Here is a 13550-nt window from a genome sequence, read left to right as displayed (position 1 = left end):
TTAATCTAGGGTTAGGATGTTCTCTCCCACCGCTTGTGTCCTTAACCCAGGGATAATTTTAAAGACGTATCTATTACACATATTCATACACTGGGAACATGAAGATGGGAGATGGAGCACACAGTCAGATGCTTACCCTCCCCAAACACATGGGATTAGTTTTTTCTAAAACCCTTAGAAGGAGGTACCAGCTCTGTAATGGAAACCATGTATGACAGTATTTTCTGGCAGTCCCCCCCCCCCCGCCCCCCTATGGCAGTGTTCCCTGAACAAGGGAAGGAGGTCATTGTTTAGAATATTGGCTTCTTTTAGGAGTTCTTTTTTAAGTTCCTATGACTTTTTTGTTTCAGTGGATTCCTCTTTAGTTTGTATTGAGTGTGAGATTCAAAACTGTGAAAGTGTGTGTGTGTGTCTGTGCACATAAGCGTGTGCTTTTTGAGTGATTCTCAGAACCCCTGTTTCATAAGAATTCTAGATCTCTCAAAGCTGCTATTGTCATATATCATAATTTTCCAAGATCGATGAAGAATAGCTACATAGCCCTAGCCCGTTTGGCTCAGTGGATAGAGTGTAGGCCTGCAGATTGAAGGGTCCCAGGTTTAATTCTAGTCATGGGCACATGCCCAGGTTGCAGGCTTGATCCCCAAAGGGGGGCATGCAGGAGGCAGCCAATCAGTGATTATCTCTCATCGATGTTTCGATCTCTCTCTCCCTCTCCCTTCCTCTCTGAAATCAATTTAAAAAAAAGGAAGAAAAGAATAGCTACATAAATATTGCTCTAGTTTTGTGAGTCCGGATCTTTAATTGCTGCTTAAGCCACACCCACTTCCTCCTCCTCCCCCCTATCCTGAGCTACAGGAAAGTCCTTTGGGATTCACCCTCACTTTTCTGTGGCCTGGCTAAGACCTGGGATCGCTATCCTGTTTTACAAGCGAGGAACTGAAGAATGCCAAGCGGAGTTGTTGAGAGAGCACATGCCGCACGCTGTGTGGGGAATAGGTTCAGAACTCACCGCATGGAAATAAGACAGGACATTGCGGAGATTCGCCTTGCAGATGGATGGGGCTGGCTTCAGGTTCCTCTTTCCTCAAAGTTCTGTGATTCTAACGGAACCTAAAAATAGCATTGGGTGAAAGCTAACCTAGTGGTATATGTCTAAGAAGAGCTCCAGTGATTTTATAAACAAATTGGATATCCAGGTGAACTCAATCAGGTCTCGGGACACCTGGAAGAGTTATGAAGCATTGACCATGGCTGAGGCATGTGCTAGACTCGGGGAATCAGCTGTGAGCAAGCAGAGAAGACCTCAGCCTTCAGGAGCTTCCATCTGGAGGGAAGGCAGACACAAGGGAGGTAGTTCATGTGCTCAGTGCTCATCATGGGCAGGTCCCTCTGCCAGAGCCTCATATACCTCCTCCCATGGATCTTTACGACAACACATGCCTACCTTGCGGAGAATGCATTTGCACCTTAGAGGTGTTGGGAGCAGCAGCCGGTTTCAGAGCTCATAAGTCGCAGAGCCAACACTAGCCCTAAGACCTGCTGACCATCATGCTCAGTCAGACCCAGTCACCGTCCTGCCTTTTCCATCACTGCATCAGTAAATCTCAGGCTCCTCATCTGTGAAATGGGTGGCACAGCTCAATCGAAGCTCAGCTACAGGAAATTGCTGAGAGACGCTTGCACTATAAGGTGATTTGTTTTTATTGTGGTTTGTTTGTGTTTATCCTTCCTGTAAAACAGCACCCAAAACAGAAGTAGTGCAGCCCACATAAGAAGGAGCCTCCATTCTGCTCTGAAAACATCCTTGATGGTTAAAGATCTCATGGAAGAAGACGCAGGGAAGCAAGCTGGTGGCTGCGGTGGGTATGAAGGGCTCAGACACCAAGACCAATGTCATGAGGATTCTAATCTGCAAGATGCAGGGGAAAACCTGTCCACATATTATAATACGGGCTTATTCCTGTGTTATGGGAAGAGACAGGGAGAGGAGAAAAATTATCCTGGGATGATCATGGGCAAGGTCCGAAAATCTTTATCCCAGCTCTACCTTAACTACCTGGGTGACCTTGGGGAAGTCCCATTACCTCTTGGGACCTCAGTTTTCTCATCTTTAAAATGGGGACAAGAGTCTCTGCTCTGCTTCCCACACCCGGCTAACGAGGGCTTCAAAAGAGAGAACAAAACTGAGAAGGACCTGTACATTGGCAAGTGCTCCATCCATGTTACTTTTCATTATTAATATCATCGCTATTTATCAGCTGATCCTTGAATCATCAGTAGTATCATTGTGTGTGTTCATGGAAACACCCACGGAATTAGCTGGGCTGGAAGTCATCGTTTTCGGAAAATGTAATGTGTTCTTTTATTAGATAAACATGCAGTAAGCACCGTCAGATGAGTAAGACAAGGCCTCTGCCCTCAAGGAGTTTACAAAGAAAACGAGCAGCGGCCTTGGAGGGCTGACTGTGAAGAAGGCTGGGTTGTGTAACGTGTCAGAGCGCAGAGCAGACAGAATGCCGTGTTAACTTGTCACCTTCTGCCGAGGTGAATCCGCTGCCTCCCAGCGCCGGGCTGCCGCTCCCAGAGCATCACCCGCACGCAGCAGGGAGGGGGCGCCCTGCCCGGGACACCCACGCCTCCCAGGCCAGTGCCTTTCCGCGGATGAGTCCAAGCTGCCTGCATCCTTTGCTGAAAGCAGACACTCGGGCTTCCACATCATCAGGGTCTCCAGGCTTTCCTGCAAGGGTCTGATTTCTGATTTCCCTCCTTTCTGGGTACCTGCTGGGGCGGCTTCTCATCAGGAAGAGAATGCTGTGTGCTCCTGGTGGGCCCGAGCAGTACCTGCCAGGGAAAGACTTCCCAGAGTTCTCTTCCCCTCTCACGTGGAGACTGGCAGCAGTTCAGGTGGTGGCAGCCCCGTCTGCCGGGGTCACTGAAAGACTGTAGTGAGTAGCGGCCTCTCCTAGCCTAGGCTGAGCACAGAGCATGAGGGAAGCATAAGCCATTGCCCTGCAGGCCTGCGGGTTAGGGTTGTTGCTGAGCCCACTCTGAGGCTGACTGGTGTGGGGGCAGTGCTGCGACAGGTGTGCACAGAGCAGAGATGCCTGTTTGCTCGTCATTGTGCCTCCTTATGGGGTTCTCAGTGGTGCAGTGCAGGGCGCAGAGTTCCTGACCATCCCTTGGGACCCAGGATTGAGCCCAGGGACTTCTCGCTGTCTGGGCTGCTTTCCTTGGGCTTACTCAACCAGCATCTTTTCTTCTCCTAAGCGATCAGACTTTCCCTCCCTGAGGCTGGACTGCCTCTTGTTCGGCAGCCATGTTTTGCACCCCATCCCCCCAGCTGTTTATCTTTGTCCATAGCCTTTCTTGAGGTTCCCCATCAACAGGGTTTGGGAAAACTAAGTAAATCATGCCTGACCTTTATTCCAAACTTGATTAACTTATCAGATGACTCAGGCAAGTTCCAAAGGCTTGTATTCTTCTCTGCTCACAGAAAGACCCACCTGGTTTGCTTCGGTTTAACCTCCCATCTGGGATACCAAATGGGAGTCAGCACACTGTGGGCCGTGGTCTGCAGACAAGCCCTGAGGATGAGTTGTAAGGGGGGGTGGGTGTCTTTATTGGGTTGGTTCTGTGAGGGAGCCATGCATCTGCTTGCGACCTTGGGCAAGTCATTACCTCCCTGGTCCTCGATTTTCTAAGTTATCAGGGGAGGGCTGGCCCACATTCACTTTCTCTTCTGAGAATGAGTGTTGGATGTCGGACCTGCAGTAGGTAATATGGAGGCTTATGGGGGAGACATAGATGGGTGGTGCATTCAGTCACATGGTTCCTAGGCTAGTGGATGTCGGTGGGTAAGACGAGACACCCATTACTATGAATATGAATCAGAAAGTGTTAACTCTTAGGGTCCATTACACAATGGAATGCTGCTAATGGCTTTTAGCCATGTTTAAGTGAGTGAAAACACACAGCCCACATTTTGTAGACAGGGAAACGAAGCTTCTATAAAGAAGCAATAAGTACTATACAATCCTAGAGGGGCAGGGGGAAAGGTATATTGATAAACATGGATGAGGCGTGGCTGCATTGAGTAAGGACTGATGGCTGACGACATGGAAGGTCTTTCAGGCCTGGATTCAACCTGTCTGTCCCACATCTCCATGTTATGTCCCCACTGTCCCTGTTTTGCTCCCCCTTATGTCCACATGTTCAAAGCCTACCCATACTTGTGAGCTGGAACACCTGGAGCTGGCCAGCTGAGAGCCAGTTTCCCACCCAGCTCCCACCCTGGTTTAGTTCTGGCTCCTCTTCATTCCATGCTTTCTGTGCCACAGGCCTGCATCGGGCGCATTTTGTTTTATTCTCTTGGTAATTTCTGAGGAAATGCCGGCATCTTCTTTACAGCTGAGGAAACCAAGGCCCAGAATGAATGAAAGGACTGGCTTGCTGATTCTAATGGGGGCGGGGGGCAGGGGCGGTGGAAGAGCTCCAACGCAGTCCACAGGCCCCCAAGCTTGGGAGTTGCCTGCTGTGCTTGGCTGTCTCCCCCGTAGCTCCTTTTTCATGCAGGAGGCAGCCCATCAATGATTCTCTCTCATCATTGGTATTTCTCTCTCTTTCTTTCTCGCCTTTCCTCTCTGAAATCCATAAAAACATTTTTTTTTTCAAAGGCAAGATCCAAAATGAAGTCCCCTCCATCTCCTGGGTGTCACTATGGTGCATCCAGAGAGAAGCTGCTGCTTTTGCCTTTTCACGAATGCCCAAGCTGTATGTCTTTTCTTCTTTTTTTAATGTCTCCCTGACTCTTCCAGCCTGACTTGGTACAACGTTTTCCTTGGGTTGAGCATCAGAGCCAAATCCCTGATGGAGGTCATAGGCGTGGCAGCCCCCATTTATCTCCATCCCCCTGGGATGGAGAATTTATTTGTGATGTCAGGCCTGGGCAAGATTTAGAATAATTCAAGGATTTAGGTCCCAGGGATATGAGAAATAAATAACGTCAACCATTCCACAGAAAGGGGTATAATGTGGAAGAAAAAAAATAAAAACTGTGATTATATTAGAAGTGAGGAATAAATCCTGAAAATTGCTAAGTCATCCTGGAGCATCGACTTCTCCGATTAGAATGTATGCACCTGGAGATCTAATGTAACCTCCTCATTTGACAGAGGGGGAGGGGGAGGCCACAAATGGGAAGAGGGGTCACACGAGGACCCTCTAACAGCCATGCCTTAAAGTCACGTTGGCTGCTCAGCCCAGTGTCCCCTGCACACGGCCACAGTGGCTGCAGAGTCATGGAAGTGGAGAGGAACTCCGAGTGATTCTGCTTAATCTGTGTAGCTCATATAACACTATGTTGGAATGACTGCTTGCTCAAGTCTCTATCTAATAGACTGGCAGCCCATATGGCTTATGTATGTCTAGATGCCTTGCTGTTTCCTTACTCTGGTGTAGTTTCCACTCTTCCTTGCCTGCCTGTCTTTTTCTATGCATCCTTAAATTCTAACACGACACAATATTTCAACTGTGAGGCCTTCTCTGAACTCTCAGGCAGGTCAGGCACCCCCTGTCGTATAGTCTCATACGCGCTGGCTTCTTTGCTGGTTTCCACATTACATTTAATCTCATTGCCTGCTTGTCTATCTGATCATCTGGATCGTGAGCTCTGTGAGAGCAGTGGTCATCGTTTTCTCGTTACTCTTTTTCCTCTCATAAGTATGCTTAGCCCAGGGCCAAACAGACTCAGTAAATGTTTGATGAATACATGAAGAAGTGAAACTGACATGGTCCCGAGTACAGTCCAAGGATCTCTGATTGCTGGACAGCTGCCCACGTGCCCTGGGAGTCAGAGTCATAAAGACATTCATCGATTTCTGCTACTTCATGTTTAGCATTCACCGCCGATGGGTTTTGCTTCCCCTTTTTTTCATTCTGTGGTTTATTCCTGCCGAGAAGAGCTGCTGTCCCGCCCTTCCTTACCTCCTGCCTCTTTACTTCGTTCTTCATGGAGTTGGTTTTGGTTCATATAGTCTCCTCTCCTTCCTGACTTCCAGGGAAACTGAGGATCAGAGAAATAAAGTCACTTTTGCAGGCTCCACCAAGACAGAGTGGCCAGGTCAGAATTGGGTCTATAACCCCAACTTTACCCTTTCCCCCCCACCTCAGATGGCAAGATCTAAATTCCTGTATTCTTTCTTCAACTTCTGTTATCATCGGAGAATACAGCCCAAATCTGTATGGTGATAGTGGACGTTTCTATAAAATATCCAAGCAATAACTTCACAATTGCGGGCTACATACTGACACTGTGCTGGCTGCTGACCCACAGACGCCCTTACTCCAGACAGGGACCCATGTGACTCCACAGAGTTAAGGCACTGAGGCTAATGCTTTGCATGGTGTATTGATGAACCCTCCCTATATATATATATATATATATATATATGTACGCCCAGATGGGTACATAGAAGGTGATAACAATGTCTTTTGATTCCTACTTGAATGATTAAGCTCTTGTCCCAGGATTCAACAGATAAATCTTGAAGAAGGTGTTTGCTGTTCTTGAGCCACAAAAAGGGGCAATATCCAGTTTCTTACTTTTCTTAATAGGTCAGTTATTCTCACTGGAGTGACAACCATCATTTCTTGCTTGTGTATTGCATGTCACTATTTGCAATCATTTCTTTGCTTTCCTTGATCCTCAAAATGCAACATTAAGATTTAAGCACTTTCTTCCCATTTTGAAGATGGGAAATCTGAGGTTCAGAGGTGTGAAAAGACATGCCTATGGGCACAGCATTAGGAAGGGGAATGATAAGGAAGGGGTGCAGGATATGAGATTGACCCTCTTATATTAGCCAGTGTTTGCTATGAATCTGTGTTCTCTGTTGCACAGAAAAAGGGGCTCTGAGAGACATCAGGGTCCAACCAGGGTTATTCATAGACTTTTCCTTTCTCTTTGCAGATTCTTCTTTGGGTCATATGCAGACCATACTGAACTTGCCTCCTACTCACTTTCCAGGAGTGGGGGGTGGGAGCTGAGTTGGGCTGGGCAGGTAATTGGAGAAAGGTTGGACTTATGGGTGGGACTTAACAGCATCAATAAGGAGAGGCATGGCAGGGTGAGGGGAGCAGAGGGAAGAGCTCTCCTGGTTTAGGGAGAAGCTGTTGCACTCTGTTGGATGCAACTGAGGAGATTACATTTCTCCAAGCAAGCCCCAGAGCTTTCTGCATCCCCTGCTCTTGGGACTACTAGAAAGCAGATGCCGAGGAAGTCACTTCCAGGCACTGCCTGCTGTAAATTACATGACAATTTCCATACCCCCATATCGGTGCCACAAGAGGCTGGTGTCCGCAAATTTGTGGTTGGAAGTGGTGCCCAGGGTGATGTAAAGACAATTGCTCCCACTTTAATGCTGGCCCCTTTGTCATTCAAATAATTGGGTCGGAAATGGGCTTTCTCATTGGGCTGCCATGCCCAGAATCAGAGTGTGCAACTCCAGGACTGAGGTCTTTGTGATGTGACAGTTCCTGCAGGGGACATAGCCACACCCCTGCCCCTTTCTAATCCCCTAATTTGCTCTGTGGCTGTGTGTGTGTGTGTGTGTGTGTGTGTGTGTGTGTATTACCTAACCTATCTGACTTTTACTTTTCCTCTGCAGATTTGTAGAAATGATGCTGCAAGTGAGGAAGAAAATAGGCATATCCCGGTTTGGGGGCAAATTAGAAGAAGGCTTCTTTTTGTTGTTGTTGTTGTTTTTTTTAATATGTTTTTATTGATTTTTTAGAGAGAGAGGAAGGAAGAGGGAGAGAGAGATAGAAACATAGATGAGAGAGAAACATTGATCGTCTGCCTCCTGCACGTTCCCTACTGGGGATTGAAACTGTGACTGGGGCATATGCCCTGACTGACTGGGAACTGAACCAGTGACCTCTTGGTGCATGGGATGATGCTCAACCCACTGAGCACCACCGGCCAGATAGGAAGAAGGCTTCTTAAACACCAAACATGATAGACCCTCATTGTAACACTGATTTAACTCTAAGAGGATTTTTGATAGGATCATCCATATTATTCTAAATGTTCAGTATCAAAGAGTCCTTCACATTTACAGATGCCACTGACTCCCCCTTTTTTAAATAGAGGAAACCAAGGCCAGAGAGCGCGAGTGGCAGTCCCAGGTCCTGTGCCTGAGTGGTTACAGTAGTCTACAGCTTCTCACTGCCATCCAGGTGTGTGTGCATCCCTCAGGAGGTCAGGCGCCCACACTCCCACATGGACCTCATCGCAAGGAACCCTCACAACAATGCCAGAAAAGCAGCATTTACACACTTCCACTCGTAGAATGCAAATTTAAGTACTGGAGCTGCAATAGGCAGGATTGGGGTTAGGCATAAGAGGCCTGCCTACCCAGAGATTAGACATCAGTTGCCATCTCCAGGGTATGTTATGTCCCACAGCCCCATCATAAGTGTGATTTTTGAGAAGGAGAAAATGATAAAGTTAAAGGTGACTTTAACTGAGCCTTGTCAGCTGGGCATATCCAAAGGGCAAAAGGCCCCACGCACCCAGGGGCACGTTTCCAGTTCTCTTGTACCGGGGTTCTTGTTCCGGCATTAAGAAGGGTTCAGCAATCTGGAGAAGGGGCTGTGTGTAACTTAAAGAGGAGTCCAGAGACGAAGCATACTTTTGAAAGGCATTTGGGGGTCAGAGAGCCTAGCTTAAACAACCAAAATCTCCTTGTCTCAGGACCCCATGCTTTTTATTAACACAGATTGTCCTGAGGTGAGGCAGAGATATACACTTCAAAGGGTCATGATTTCCTATACAGAGTCCATTGTCAGATTGGAAGAACTAGCCTACGGCTGTTCAGGTGTTTGGCCAGTAGGAGGCAATAGCCTGTAGATCAAGATGCCCTGAGCTGTCTGGCAGCAAACAATCAATTTAATGCATCCTTTTCAAGTTTGAGGAAATGCCCTCACCACTCCAGATGATTCAGCTCTTGCTGACATGCTGGACTTGGCTCCCGGCACTCTTGGTAATCCTATAAACTTTAGCCCTGCCCTGAGCTCTGAGCGTGGTAAGACAATCATATATTTCATAAAGTGTTCACCTAATGCAGGGGTCCTCAAACTTTTTAAACAGGGGGCCAGTTCACTGTCCCTCAGACCGTTGGAGGGCCGGACTATAGTTTAAAAAAAAAACTATGAACAAGTTCCTATGCACAGAGTGGTGGCAAAAACACCCGGTGGGCCGGATAGATGTTTTCGGTGGGCCGCATGTGGCCCGCGGGCCGTAGTTTGAAGACCCCTGACCTAATGTTTCCAGTACCCACCTGGCACCGTGCATAGTTATGACAGTATTATTGACTATGTGTCCTCTGCTGTACTTTACCAGAACTTATATCACCGGATTAGAACTTAGTCTGATTTTAACAGCTGGCCCTGCCACTTGTAGTAAATAGTTTCACCTCTCAGAATGTGAATCAGTTTCATCATATCAAGCATGGGCCACAGGATTTTACACACACACACATACACACACACACACGATGGCTCATGTGGAGGCCCTCCTATCCTACTAGTAGGTGTATGAGAAGAATTCAGAACTGGGAGCATCTTCGTGGGAGCATCTAACCCACTTCAGTATTTTGAGATTTTGACTTTATCTTGGAGACGCGTGCTTTGGGTTTCAGAGTACTTAGAGTCAGGCGGTTTTGGGATTCTTATCTCGGCTCCAACTTTATACCTTAGAACTTTGAGCTTGACACTTCCTCTCTACCAAACCTGAATGTTTGCCTCTAGAGAATGGGGGTTATAACCCTGACTACAGTAGGGATTGCAGGAGGATCCAGTGAGAATACAAGTCATAACACTTTGTAAGCATCTGCGCAGTCTGCAGTTAGAAGGGGTTATTCCCCTTACTCTTCTGTCCCCTGTCCCCGGGGCATGCTGCATCCTTCTCTGGCTTCTCTGGGGCAGCGTTTCCCATCAGCAGTACTGGCATCTCCCACTGCAGCTGCAGCCGGGTGCTGAGCTGCTCCTGTGCCCTGCAGCCTGCCCCTCAGCAGCAGGCCAGCCTCTGCCCCCAATTTCTAATTTCAGCTGCTCGGAGGTGTAGCCAGAGGAAGTTTGATTGCCGACAGATTCGAGCATCACAGCACAATTCAATCAACTCTCTTTCAGGGGGAGAATCCCCCTCAGATTGTAATCAGCATCCATTCTTTCTTCCCATCCTCTCCGGTCCTCCAGAATCGGAAGGCTTCTCCTGTTTCCTGGCCTCAGCTGCCACACTGTGCCTTTCCTGGGAGCCAGGCGGCCTGGCATCTGGTTGGCCTCCGGTTCACTGTGGCCCATGTGGCAGGCCAAGTTCTCTCTCTGAACCCCATTGCCCGTATAGGGGCTGGTAGTTCTCAGTGTGAACATGGATGAAAAATAGGTAAGAGAGCAAGCTTGAAAGATCGATAAGTGGACTGATGTCATCATCCTCTCAAGGACCATATAGGGATGCCTTGCAACAACTTCTCCAGCCTGAAGCTCTGTGCATGGTGCTAACTAGTTTCTACCGTGAAGAGGTGGAGCAGTTCATTTGTGTAAAAATACTGGAATTTCTCATTCCTTCACTCACTCATTCAGAAATACCGAATTTGTGGACCTCTCATTCTATGTCAGGAACTGTCCTAGACTCTGCAGATAAAAGAACACAGTCCCTTTACTTAATAATTATTGAACACCCACCTGTGCCCCGGAGGAGAGAGTAATTAATCCATTTATCCACAAGTATATATTGGGGACTTCAGATATGGAAGGAAACAGAGATAGAACTGCCAGGGGGAAAAAACTAAAAACAGGAGAAGGAGCTTAAAGCCTAAAGGAGGAGATACAAATGAAACAAATTTCATAAATAATTATTTAGACACATTTTTTAATAAGTGCCTTAAAGGGAAAAGCATCGAATATTTTGAGAAATTAGAATGGAGGCATTTATTTTACTCTGGGAATTCAAGGAAGCCTCCCACAAGCAAGAGGTGGAGCTTGAGCCGAGGGCTGTTTGAGTTCCTTGGGGAGTGGTCTCTGGCAGGAAAGAGAGGCCAGAGGCCTGCAGCAGGGAGGAGATCTGTATGAGCTCCAGGATGGCGAGGCCTGTGTGGCTGGAGGGGAGGAGTGATGGGTCCCTGAGAGAGTGCCTGGGGCCAGATCATGACCCATCTGGTGGGGAGGAATAAGACCTACCCTGGAGCAACCAGAGGTGGTTAGAGGAGAGAGGTCAGTCACAAAACAAGGATAAAAGCTGCCATTTTTACTCAGTGCATGGGCATACAAAGGAAGGAATTGTTATTTCAGTTTTTTGTGGCTTAAGAAAGTATTCAGGAAGGGAGTCTTGGTTGTGAAAAATGTGAGGGAGTCTGCCAAGCAGCTCTAGTAGGGAGGTGAGGAGCACTCACCTCAGGCCACCACATGTGCGGGGTCTGTGGTGAGACATTGCTGGCGCATTTAGGGGGCTGTGCATGGCATGCATGGGGCAAGGGAGCCACGAGAAAGGGGACCGGAGGAGAGGCAGGAGCCAGGAGATGTCTCATGGGATGCTGACCTTTAATGGGGTTGGCCATGGGGTGTGTGCATGTGTATGTGTGTTTAATTGGCTTTATTTTTTAGGCCAGTTTTAGGTTTACAGTAAAATTGAGTAGAAAGTAGAAGTTTCCATATACCTGCTGCTCCTCACCCGCAGGCTTTCCCGCTATCAACATCCCCCACCAGAGAGGCACATTCACAACAGGTGAACCTACACTGACACAGCGCTATCACCCAGAGTCCCCAGTGTATATGAGAATTCACTCTTGGTGAATTCTGTGGGTTTTGACAAATATGTAGTGACATGTATCCACCATTATTACTCTTAGGGAATAGTTTCACTGCCCTAAAAATCCTCTGTGTTTCGTCTATTTATCCCTCCCTCCCCCAACTCCTGGCAATCACTGATCTTTTATCATCTCCATAGTTTTTCCCTTTTCAAAATGTCCCATAGTTGGAATCATCTACTATGTAGCCTTTTCAGATTGGCCACCTTCACTGAGTATATGCACTTAGGGTTCCTGTTTAGTGGAGGTTTTGTAAAGCGGATGACATGATCAGATCTGCCATTGACAAGGTGGCTCTTCCTGACAGACAGATAGAGGCAGTGCTGAAACAAAATCAGGAGACAAGTCATCTTTGGAGCTTGGGGTCCACATTTTTTAATCCTAAAGTCTTAACTTCAAAGACTTACCTTCCAATGGCGAGGTTGACATGATGTGATTTTTTAATTGTGGTAATATAGATATATAGCATAGCATTTACCATTTTAACCATTTTTCAGTGTAAGCTTCAGTGGCATTAATTGCATTCACATTGTTGTACAACCGTTACCACTTTATTTCCAGAACCTTTCATCACCCCAGCAATAGCAGTCCGTTCCATATACACACACCCTGATGACCCCTGGTATTCTCAATCTACTTTCTGTCTCTCTGAATTTGCCTATTCAAGATATTTCATATAAGTAAAATCATTTAATATCTATCTCTTTGTATCTAGCTTCTTTAATTTAGCAGAATATCTTCAAACTTCATCCATGTTCTATCATGTATAAGAAGTTACTCATTTTTTTTTTTTTTATGGCATAATGCTATTCCATTGCATGAATACACCAAAATCTGTAGATCCATTCACCTCTTTTTTTAAAAAAAATATAGTTTCATTGAATTCAGAGTGAGAGAGGGATAGAGAGATAGAAACATCAATGATGAGAGAGAATTATTGCTTGACTGCCTCCTGCACATCCCCTACTGGGGATCGAACCCACAACCCAGGCATGTGTCCTTGACAGGAATTGAACCTGGGACCTTTCAGTCAGTAGGCCGAAGCCCCATCCACTGAGCCAAACCAGCGAGGCCTCCATTCACCTGTTGATGGATATTTGGTTTAATGATACAATTTTGAATAATCTACTTACTGTCATGTCCTCAAGCTCCATTTCAATGAAATGGGTATATTAATCCTTAACTCTAGGGTTATGTGAGGATTAGAAGACACACCAAACATAAAGCTCTTGGGATAAAGTTTCCAGTTGGCAGTTGTTAGTTTTCCTCCTTCTTTTTGTCCAGTCCTTCTCTGTCACCCCCTTGGTGCCTGCATCCTGTGTATTAGAAGCTCAGTGCCTGTTTGCCAGTTGTTGATTCTCGCTGGGGGCCCATTAGCTCTGCTCTGAATCGTGGGCTGTAGGCTGTGAGGAGAATATGTAATTTGACCTCGGCGTGTTTAATGTGTGGGCAGTTCCAGTTGGATGGAGATAATACCACTCAAGTGTCACAAGTCCTGGGATGCAGGTGACCAACCCGTGCTCCTCATTAAAGTAATCGTTCCTCCCAGGGGAAGTGCGGTGAACATCAGCACTTGACATTTAAAGGTAGATGAAGTCATAGGGAGCTGATGACTTGGCCTTGAATAACGTTTCTTGGGCCAGATTGGAAAACCACATGAGAGTGTAATTTGCAGGGTCAGAGCCT

The 13550-nt window shown here is 46.9% G+C and overlaps 1 protein-coding gene across 2 annotated transcripts in view; it reads left to right on the top strand.

Moving 5' to 3' along the window:
- ASTN2 (astrotactin 2) overlaps positions 1-13550 on the top strand; it is a 746156-nt gene that overhangs the window by 43737 nt on the left and 688869 nt on the right. The window lies entirely within an intron of this gene.

This window comes from Myotis myotis, unplaced genomic scaffold (genome assembly GCF_014108235.1).
Source record: "Myotis myotis isolate mMyoMyo1 unplaced genomic scaffold, mMyoMyo1.p scaffold_m19_p_12, whole genome shotgun sequence".
Lineage (NCBI taxonomy): Eukaryota > Metazoa > Chordata > Mammalia > Chiroptera > Vespertilionidae > Myotis > Myotis myotis.
Note: the sequence above shows the minus strand (reverse complement) of the source record. Positions and strands in the feature narration are given on the sequence as shown.